Raw genomic sequence first — 11,383 nt, forward strand, 5'->3', positions numbered from 1 at the left:
CTCACAAGCAGTCATATGAACAGCATGCTCAGTGTGGAGCTAAGGGTCATTTGGAACAGGCGTGTTAAAAGCCTGCCGGTCTTGGGGAATCAGTTTTGGAAGAGCTTTTATAGCCTCCCGAATAGGGAAAGCTTCACAGAGTTTCCATATGTCAGGTCAGACTGTCCTGCTGTTTGAGCTTCTTCTAATTGTGCTTTCCCTGGCTGCAAGGTGTTCTGCTCCTGTACTTGACTGTTCATCTAGGCAGCCAAACATTCAGTTTTAGATACAGATTTTGCAAATAAGCTGAATTTTTTTCCTTATTAGGAAAAAAATATATTTTTAATTAGAGAAACTTTTTTCCCATCCTTCTGAGTTTGCCCCTTCCCCTATCATTTATTGAAAGCTTGCTATCTGTTACTGTCTTTGGTAACCTGATCCTGAATCCACAACCTTTGGCTAAAGAGGTGCTTTTGACATCTCCCCAGTTTTCTTGTATTTGCTGGATAGATTTATTTATTATTGTTCTTCTGTTCTGAAAGCTGCTTTGTTTGTTTTCAGCAGTGCTGAACCCATTCCAGGTTATCTCATTTGTCTGTGTTACTGAAAGAGGCGGAAAAGCAGTTATCAACATTTCTGGGTTACAGAGGAAAAAGCAGAGAAAGAAAAATTAAGTAAATTCCAAACAATTAAGAGCCACAACTAAATTTTAGTGAATTCTAATTGCATCACAAATCATCTCAAAAGTTCAGGATTGCAAGCTCAAAGGTGGTTTCTAGCCCTTCTGTACCCCATCATGTTTTGTGCACCAGCGTGTTGTGGTAGGAGAGGGTTCCCATCTGGGAGCAGATGCTTCCTCTTACTCTGCACCTGAGAGTGCAACGTTTCCTCTTCATTCACAGAAAAAAAAAAACCCAAAAAACAAAAAGCAGAAATTGTACTCTCATGCAGCACGGATCAGCCTTCCCTTTAACAAAGTCCGCTTGAATATGGGTCTTTAACATATGTTTGCCACAGGACAGAAAGGCTACAGATTGCCAGCTTGCATTTCCTAAAAGTCAACATACTTTAGTGTTGGGATTTTGGTCCCTTTCCCAAACGTGAGCATCCCCGTCACAGGACTTGTTTTCGTGCCCAGTTTGAGCACTGAGCAGAACAGACCTGTAGATAGCAGCAGTGCTCTAGCACTTGCTGCTCAGCCCAGAGCACTGCTGAGCACAAAGCAACCCTGACAGAAACAGCAGAATAAAGTGCCTTTTTGAAAATCAGTGGATAGTTTGGTTTTCTTCTCATCTCCTCACATCTGTCAGTCATCATAAACCAAAGTGTGATTTATTTTAAAAAAAAAAAAATCTTGAAGTCTTGCTAGAATTAGGGCCTCATCTCTTAGGGGGGAAAAAAAAACCAAACACCCAAACACCGAACCCTATTATTTTAACTTCGGGTCATGAATAAACAGAAGGAAAACTATGGCCGTCAAAATGGGGAGGAGAAGGCCAATAATGATCAAATCATATGTAATTATTCCTTGTCTTCTGTGTCACGCTATGTTATTACAGAATGCCGTAATTACCATCAGACTTTAAACTCCCCTAAGTGCTTTACATTGCACTACCAGGTCTCTCAGACTAGCAGGTGCTTTCATTTAGGACAGTGCCTTTGGAGACGATGTGCTTGGGTTTGGGCAAAAATTGTGGGATTGCTAGGCGAGGTTATATCTCATGTGTCCGGCAAGTGAGCAGGTCCCAGGATCATGATGGTTCTTCCAGGTTTTCAAGTTTTTACAGAGCAATTGCTTAAAACTATTTGGAAGTTGGTTTGGTTTGGTTTGGTTTTTTGTTTTGTTTTGTTTTGGTTCAGAGAGGTGTAATTTTGTACTTGAGTTTCAAGACACATTAATGTAATAAACGAGAATCTGGCTTAGATAGCCATGCAACCAATAAAGCTGGTAAAGAGACATGATTGCTGCAAAGGTGTAATTAAGTAACTCCAGTTACTTGACAGAACTTGGCAGGGAAGATTTGAAACTCTAATTTCTTTCCTTTTACCATTTCACCTCACCTTCTAATAATCTGAATATATTATAGATAGCTGGGAACCACCCAAACAAACCCTAAAGGGACTGGTTTCGTCCAAATGAAACTGAAAGGAATGGAAATATCACAAAGCCATCATTAGTGCTATTGGGATGAAGGCCAGGTTGGGACAGAGCTGGAGCTGTGGGATGGGGTTTGGAGCTGTGGGATGGGGTTTGGAGCTGCACCGAGCAGCAGCGGGTGCGAGGCGCCTGTAGGTGCACCATGATGGAGAGCCCCTGGCAGCTCCTACAGTTTTGCTCTGCAGTCAGCAGGAAAGGTCAGTCTCCCCTAGAGCAGAGTGGTCACCTGCCGAGCAGCACAGGTTTCCTATACAACACAGAGTTGGCAATTAATTTATTCCTTTTAAAGCAACTGCATCTGACAATTTTGCAGGGTCCAAGACATCTAATCCCTATTACACTCAGGTATGATCCCAGGGGATACTTTGAAAACCACTGAAACAGCTACAGAAATCCTTCCACTGTGTTCACACATGGGATAGACGTTAACATCATCTTCTGCAATTAACTTGATTCTTCCCTTCTGAATGTGTCACCGATTGTCTTGGCCTGTTTATTGAAAACAATTTTTTGTTGGAAAACACTTGGCATACTGGATAATAGCATAGTGATAAGTTTTCTTTGCAGACTTTGAGGTGCCCTGAGGCATGTTTATTTAATGTGTTCCCAGTTTTGGTGGTCAACACATTTTCAAAATGTCCCAGCTAACCCTACGTTGTCTGCAATCTATTCAGACAGGAAACACAGAACAGAGGTAAGAAAAGATGTGAAATGTGAAGAACCCATGTTCGTAGAGAAAAGGAGCTGGAAGACAAGTTGGGCAAAAGGAAGGATTGTTCCTCCCCCATTTTCTCCTACAGTTCGGGCTGGGCAGAGCCTCTATACCTGAAGATCACTGTAGTTGTATTGCTGTGAAGACTCATTCCCCAGACTTGGATTAGGACCACATCTCCACCTAGGTATGGCAAGAGATGCAACAGCCATGTCCTCACAAGCCCTTGTGGAGTTTTCTGCCAAGTAGGATGGGCACAGCCATGTCACATGCGAATATGATTATGTATAGGATTCCAGAGACTTTTAATAATTTAGCTTTTTAAGTCTCTTAACCCTTCCCTTGGTAAAAAAAACTCACATTCCCCATACTCTTACAGATATGACTTTTGGGACCAAATATAGTTAGCATTTCTAACCACGTAACACTTTCTCCTCTTGTTTGTTCAGCTCTAGGAAATTCACCTACTACTTTAGGGGCAAGTAAAGGAGGATTTTTTCTGATTTGTGAACTTAAAGAGAAACACGGGAATCAGTACAGGAAGTTTCCCTTGATGCTTGTTAATTTTCTCTTGTTCTTGCTTGCTGTGTACATAACCAAGAGCTGGAACATGTATGTTTTGAGATGATAGTGGGAGATTAAATGCTTCTAGTTAGAACAGCTGTGTTACTGCATGTGGTTCAGTTTTTACACATTTAATAATGTGGATAATGATGTGAAGATTACCCATTCCCAGTTTCAATTCTACAAGGAAAATTTTCTAGGAATTTTTTCAATCTGCTCTTTAATGTACGCATGTGCTTGAAGCCTTCAACATGTTTTTCAGGTCTCCTCAGACACAGCCACGGTCTCTTTAAAACTTCCCACCTTAGAGCAATGTCGTTCTCTCTAAATAGGTGATGTGCGTTGCAAATGCTTTTCTATCCAGCCAAACCCCAAGATGATTTCAAGAAATAAACCCAAACATCTAGGAATTATCTTTCAATGAGAAAATGTGAGTTTCAGTGGCTATTAGTGGCAGCACTTACAGGGCGGTGGAGGAGAGCAGGTTTTGTTGCCAAAAACCAGGGTGAGGGGTGTGGGTGGAGCCAGGCAGCTCTTGTTGTGGGCCATGTGGTGCCTTGAGCCAAGTGACCTGCCAGCGGTCAGGTCTCCATCCAAGAGGCATCATGCTTGGCTGGCAAGTCTATGCACTGTGACTACCCAGTAATTAAAGATGTAGAGAGGAGGAGGCTCTCCAGACTCCCTCAAATCTGGGTCTGTGCTGTAGCAGTCTGGGGTAGGGAGCAGTGTCAGAGCTAGAGACCTGAATGTCCCACCAGGGATTCCTGCTCCTCTCCCACTTGCTTGTAAAGCCAACCTGTAGCTCTGTCCTGCAGCATAACCCAGGGTCCCAGTTCCACACCTGTAATGAGTTATGGCTCCCACTTGACCACAGGCTCGGGTTCAATCACACTTGGGATTACAGTACCTATCTGACGTGCTTAAACTAGAGCTGCTTGTGCATTCAGAGCATAACTGAACACAGATGCCAGTGTTCAATGATATGCAACAAAATTGATGGAGATACAGCATATGCTTTTAGGCTTAGGTAACAGTATCTTAAAATACGGAATTAAACTCTTTAAACTAGAAAGGACGTTAGGAAAAAAAAAGCTGAGAATAGTTTTACTTGCTGCTTTGTGAAATTTGGTTTCTTGTATGATCTTAATACAGCTCATTTACATAAGTTTCTTTCTTTTTTTTTTCTTTCATTTTGAAATTTGCCACTTTGGCTTTTGCAGCTTCAAATTTTAGGTTCAAATAACATATGAAATGTATGTGGGCACTATCAAACTTGACAGCCCTGTTACTTTATGCAACTATTTATGGACCCAGGGACAAACTTTATGAGTAACACTGAGAGCTGAGTGGAAAGGAGCTAGGGAGAAAAAATATTTCACCCAAATAAAATTATATTATGTTAGTAGCTGCAAAAACATTTGAATGTTGCATCATTTTGCATTTTATTTCACTGTTGCTGCATAAGCAGAATACTGAGAATCTGGGTCAAAAAGGGGATGTAAATTACTTTCTGAGGACAATGATTGCAACTGTAGTGCCTTTTCCTTGCTGGGGAAATGTGGGTTAATATGCTGCTCACATCTGTGTAATAGAAACCCAGACGGCATCTTGCTGGAATTATGGATGCCAGGCATTTTCCAGAGCCCTGTCGAAAGCTCAGTTCATTGCCAGTTGTTAATTTAAAGGTACATATGCCTCATGGCAGGACAATTTTTCTAAAACAGTAAAGAACCTAACCTTAGAAAGGGTGCAGGTGCTTTATAATTAATATTTCATGGACCCTAATCAGTTTAATTGGTGTTCAATGCACTGCAAATGCCTGGTGTTGATGGCTTCTTCTCTTACCAGCACATGGCGTGAATGACCATTTGCAAGCCAGCAGAGGTTTCATCTTCCATTCCGTGTTGAGGCATTTCAGTGACTCTAAAAACCAATACTTTGTCACATTAACACCCAAGACCAGCCACCTATCCGGGTCTGGGTTATAAATAGAGATCCTTTCCAGAAGCCTAGTCTTACCTGAGACATCCATCTGCGAGTGCAACCAGGCATGATCCTTGCATGTCCATTACTGGGCGGTTGCAGTGGATCTCTCCTGCAAGGAAGAGGGAGGAGAGGTTGCCCGTGTTACAGGGCATGGCGTGCTCTCCCAGCTCAAAGAGGTAGACCACGTGCTCTGTTGGTTTTGCTGAGTGGGAAGTCATGCTTGGGTCATCTTTGGAAGACTGCATGAAAGGCGGACGGGACAGAGGCAGCAGATAACTGTGCTACGTTCTCCTCCAGAGCCTTCAAAATGCACCAGCCTTGTTCCGCCAGGACTGTCGCTTTTCTATGGTTAAGCCGCAGATATTGCCTGGTTTTTTGCAAGGCGAGTGCATTTGGCCAAGTAGCACAGTAGGTGGTATTAAAACATCCTGCGTGACCGCGCTGCTTCCCCATAGCTATTTATTGTACCATGGACTACAACAGCTGCACTGGACTTCCACGTGACATACGTGTCTGGTCTGTGCCAACATCTCAGTCAGCCAGTCAAGTCCTCTTATTTATATTGCGACTTTCATAGCAGCAATCTCACTCCGCTTCACATGTTATAATTAGACCTTGAAAACCAGTTCAGATAAACATAACTCAAATGTTAAAAATCCCCAATCTGATTGACATAAACAAGTAAGGTAGCGAGGGGCTAGGGAGATTGGTTTTGGTGTGTCCTTGCCAGCATGACTTTGGTGTAGTGATCCAGCTCTGTTTTGAACGAAACACAGCTTTCATGTTGTCGTTTCACTTTGCAGCAAAAAAAAAATGTTTCTCCCTTGACTAAACCAAAGATAATTAGCTGTGCAAGAAATTAACATCCCGTGGTATATTTGCAGAGTAGTGGTCATTGTCTTTGATTATATTACCTTACAGCAGAGCAGGTTTCGCTGATGTTTATCTGTTGCAAAGTTGGTATAGCTCAGACCTTGTCAACACAGTGGATATGCTCCAAGTATAGCCACTGATCTAATTTCATTTCAGATAGGCAAAACTAATTAAAAGACAGTTGTATCCCGTAGTACAGATGACTGAAATATAAGCTGTAATTGAACAGAGAGAATTTGCCTATGACCTGAGAATAAACCAGTGAGGATTTTTCTGGTCAAAGAGGAAGAATTAAGGAAATTGTAATTTGAGATGCGGACCTGATACTGTAAAGAAAATGGAGGACACACTTAGAACCATGGGGGTTGTATTGCTATTATGGCTTCATTTGGTTTCAGGAAGTTAAGAATCTCCTCTTTGAACTCAGAAATTCAATTTGCACATGTATTCAGTCAATGAGTCTGCTTTCTTTCCCAGTCCTGACAGACTCTAAGATGTAATACCTGGAATCAGAATTTGGGACCTCTTGTTGGACACCTTTATTTCTTCTCATTTCTCCATTTTTTACATTTACTGCATGGCAGGGGGAGTGGGTTACGTGTGGGCTCCCAGGAAATCCTAAGTTTGAGACAAGAAGTTCATGAGGTGCTAGCTCTCAGCATCATCATTTTTGTGAATGTTAAAGTTTAATTAACTTCTTTGTCTTGAAAGCATTTGATAGTCCAGCAGTCTCTTTGCCAGAGGTGGAATAAAACCAAAACCTTATGGTCTGTAATCTATTGAGAAGTGTAATCATGCATAAAGGCAAAAGAACTCCACTTATATCTAGGAAATTTTAGTTTTTTAAACTACATTTCTTATCTGTAATAACCCAGATCTTTGCAGCCTTAAAAAACACAAAAAACCCATATTGTCCCTTCAGCCAGTGCTGCCCAAAGTATATCTGCTATACTCACAGAAAGCATTTCACTAACGGGTGAAAAATTTACATTTTGCACATGTATAATTTACTACAAAAAGCATAAGAGCTTCATACACCAAGCAGAAGACTTCCTTGCCATATTTCTGTAGGCACCATAGGATCCTACCCTTGGGAATCACCCTCACAGTCCTGACAGCCAGACACAAGTCATGCGCTATTATAAGCAGCAAATGTACACAGCAAAGAGGCTCAGTCCAGAGCTGCAGGGGCCTGTAGCACTTTGCCACATAAATGGTGCTCTTTGACTTGATAGACCAAGAAACGTGCCATCCGAGGGTTTTACAGGGTGTGCCAGTGTTAGACAGACATCTGTGAACTTTCATGCTTGTGGCATGGTTAAAAAACTGTGCAAAAAAGTGCTATCAAGTATTGGAGATACATAGTCAGAAGTCCAGATGGGCTGCATGGTTTGGTAAGGCCAAGCAACCCGTACCACAGCCGGGAGCAGAACACAAATGTTTTACAAGTGAATCCCTTTCTGTTCTCACCAATGAACGTTTGCAAAGCACCGATTTCTGTGAACTAAATGGTATGGAAATTAAAAGTATTAATGAGATTGAAGCTAGTCTTAAACTGCTAAAATCAAGCTCAGTTCTTTAGGAAATGCTGCTGAAATTCACAGCTGTCTTAGTGCAGGTTAATAGCAGTCCCGAGGCTGACAGAAGTAAATTGAAGCTCGGTAAAGGACAAGTCCATAGAACACAAATGCTCTGAATAAAAAAATGCAAAATTGGTGTAGAGATCTCAGAATATAGCAAATTGTTTATCTGCTTCAGGTAGTGAGAATTATTTTGACTTCTGTATTGGTTGCAAGTCATGTCAGAGTGTTTCTGGTGAAGCTGCAGACAAAGAATTTATAGCAATTCAATCTGTACATAACAAAAAGTATAGCCCCGAGAAGCTGGACAGCATTTCATCCGTGGCATATTTTGCAAGTGATAAAAATCCATTTTAATAACAGATGCATGTTCATAATCACATTCTCAAAGGAGAGCTGCACATCCAGCATACCTTGGAGATGTCTCACTAGCGTACAAATAGGGATCACACTCAGCATCTCCAGAAAAAAACCTGCGGAGTCAGATGCGGGGGTGTGAGGGCAGCTTGGTTGATGCCAGGAAGGAAAATGTCAGTTTGATTCTTTGTCTGCTATCATCATTACAAGAAATAGCCCAGGCAGCGGCAGACCCTGTTAGCACTTGGAAAAACAAGCTTTTGCTTGTTTAGGATTCAAGGTGAGAGCTGTTTTAGGGGGTTATGAGCAATAAGTACTAAACGTTTCCTTTAGGATCTAAAGTACAGGGAGTGTAAACTATCACCCTTGCAAATTAAACAGCCTGACACCAGAAAATGCCTTATTTTTCTGTCCTGCTCTTAAGATCCAGTTTTCTTTAACATTAGAAATGTATAGAAATATGATACGTTGAAGCAGAGCTGTCTCAGGGATGTCCAAGCACAAACACTTACACCGCTGGTGAGTAACACCAGCAGGGGAGGAAAGGGGAAATCTTACCCAGGAGGACCTGGCACATTCCTGTGCGATGGGTACAATCAGGTCCTTCAGACTGATATGGAGCAAATCCTTAATCTATAGGAGCGTACACAAGGGAAACTGCAAGGAAAATAAAGGCTGCATCAGATCAAAACCCTTCAGGGAGCCCTTGTATTGCCAGGCTGACAAACAGATTTCTTTTATGTTTATTATTACCATTTTTCCTTATGAAGAAGTAGCGTCTACAGTGAAGTTGCTGTGAAAATTGCCTCTGAAGCCTGCTGCAAAAACAGGGAGAAGGTGACTAGGACTGAGATATTTTGGAAAGATATCCTTTATTTGCAGATTACTAAGCATGGAAAGCAAGCTGGTGCTGCAGGAGCTCTTTCCAAAAGCTCTCCTATTGTTTTTATGCTGAGAAATAAGAGCCTCACATAAAGCTGGGCTTGTTCTTTCCTACCTGGTGATAGAGTGCCAAATTAGCAGGGAGAGAGGGTCCTTAGCCAGGCTGTCAATCAAAGCAGGAGCCACAGCTTGAAAACGCTGTTCACAAGAAGTAGTGTCTGTATGCCCTTCTGGATGAGTGGCCGTGCAAAGAGATAAGTAGTCATAACAGTGCTTTCCAGCAATACTTGTGTTGAACATTTCTTTTGTAAGAGCAGAAATAGCCCAAATTAGTCAAATAGCAATTGTTCTGTAAACCATAGAGAAGTTTTGCACTGTAAGTGCAGTCCCATGCACCTCTTGATTTCCGCTGCCACAGGTGAAAAGGGGCTGCCAAATCTGATCTCGCCCTCCCAAATCTGATCTTACCCTTGGGAACAGTTCACTCTAGCCTTTCCAGCCATGCAAGGGGCTCTGAAGGCATGATGAAAAGTAGCTGCAGAGTATTTAATCTGCATGCTGTGGCGCAGCTCAGAAGTCCAGCTCCCTGTAGAGTGGTGGAGTCAGAAAAGAAGCTGTTCTTGTGGGAATTGTAGCAAGCAGGTAGGCTGCTGCATCCGTCACATTTATTTGGAAAAAAATACAGTATCCTGAGTGGAAAAAATAGAGTGCCCTTCCTTCTGTAGCAAGGAGGAGTACTCAAGCACTGCTAGGCCAGGTGGGAAGAAGCTACGTGCATGCCCTGAGGCAAATCCCCTGTTTCTATGAGGGATTCTTCCCTGCTTATTTTTATTTCAAAGGTTTCATTTAGGAATAGAAAATTGTAATTTTTTTATAGAGAAGAAAGAAGTCAACATGCAAAGCACATATTTCAAATTCTCACTGATTTCACTGCTGAAAGGCCCTATTCAGAGTCAGCTGAAAATACTTGCCTTTAGTATGTGTTGGGAAGAAACTAAGCATATGACTGCGAGATGCACATCCAGTTCTTCTTAAACAACCATTTCAATTTCCCTCACGTTTAAACAGGAATATGTTTCAAGCTGCCATCTTAAAAGCCCTGTGGCTGGATTTTTTGTGAGAACATGAACCTCTCCTCTACTTCTGGCACAGCCACGGGCCTGCTGGGGCAAGGCAGTTTCCCTTTGCATGGATTTCCCCATCTGTGAAACAGGGATGACAACTCTAACCTCATCTGTTGAGTGCTACAGGCTGGCAGGCGTGAGCCAAATCATCACTTTAGAAGAAATAGCTATGCGTTTATTATGCTTTATGTAATAATGCAAAGTCCTGTGGTCAGATACTCAAATGAAGAACCTCGTGGGCTCAAGCAAAGAGTGAGAAACAGGCTGTTAAAGTGGTGGGGCACGGAAAGAAGAATTGGTTCTTTTAACCTTCCCAGCCTCCGTTCCATGGCAGCCCACTGCTGAGGACAGCTGAAGGAGATGCACTGAATCAGCACGTCTCTCAGCTGCTTTGGCCACTCGCCCTCCTCGCCCACTCTTTGGGCTTCCCTGGCTATTGCTCTGTCTGTATTTATACTGCGCTCCCCAGATACTGCAGTGGTCGCTGTGTATAAATACTGCTAGACAGCTATATATTACTCTTGTTGCTGAGAGGTCCAAGTATGGTACAAGTATGATTTAGCAATGGGTCTCCATGGTGGAAGGGAGGGTTTGGGGCTGCTTTCTGACACCATGACTTCTTCCATTGCTGAACTCCTGCCTTTAGACTTTGTGTCTGCATATAGGTTGAGCGAAGTTGGGATAAACTTGGGGCAAACCTCTTTCCTTAACAGCAGCGTCATTTTGAGCCATTCCATGATAGACACAAACTGTAAGGTTTGCTGCCTCTATAGCATCTTTGCATTGCAGGAGAACACAGCTTCACAGGCCTGATAACACACCTATTTAGTTTTCAGGCCAAAACCATCTCCCCTCCAGGTGGTGCAGAGTGTAGGCTTGAGGCAGTCCTGCTTCATCCACCTCTGCTTCTTTAAGTACACACCTGGGGTTAAACAGGGAAACCAGTTGCAGTCAGCCCAGGAGGGGGGTCATGGGCTTCTGGAGGGGTGATGGTGGTAGTCATGGCCAGGGTGGGGGGCTTAAGCAAGGGGTACCCTGCTTTTACCCACATGGACACTGGTTTTCACACTTGGCATGTTCAGGATATGGAGAAATTAGTAGCATAGGAAAGTTTAAACAAGTAAGGTGCACAGTACACACATGCTGAGCTTCTCATCTTATTTTGTTT

The sequence above is a fragment of the Phalacrocorax aristotelis genome, chromosome 4 (assembly GCF_949628215.1).
Source record: "Phalacrocorax aristotelis chromosome 4, bGulAri2.1, whole genome shotgun sequence".
NCBI classification, from domain to species: Eukaryota; Metazoa; Chordata; class Aves; order Suliformes; family Phalacrocoracidae; genus Phalacrocorax; species Phalacrocorax aristotelis.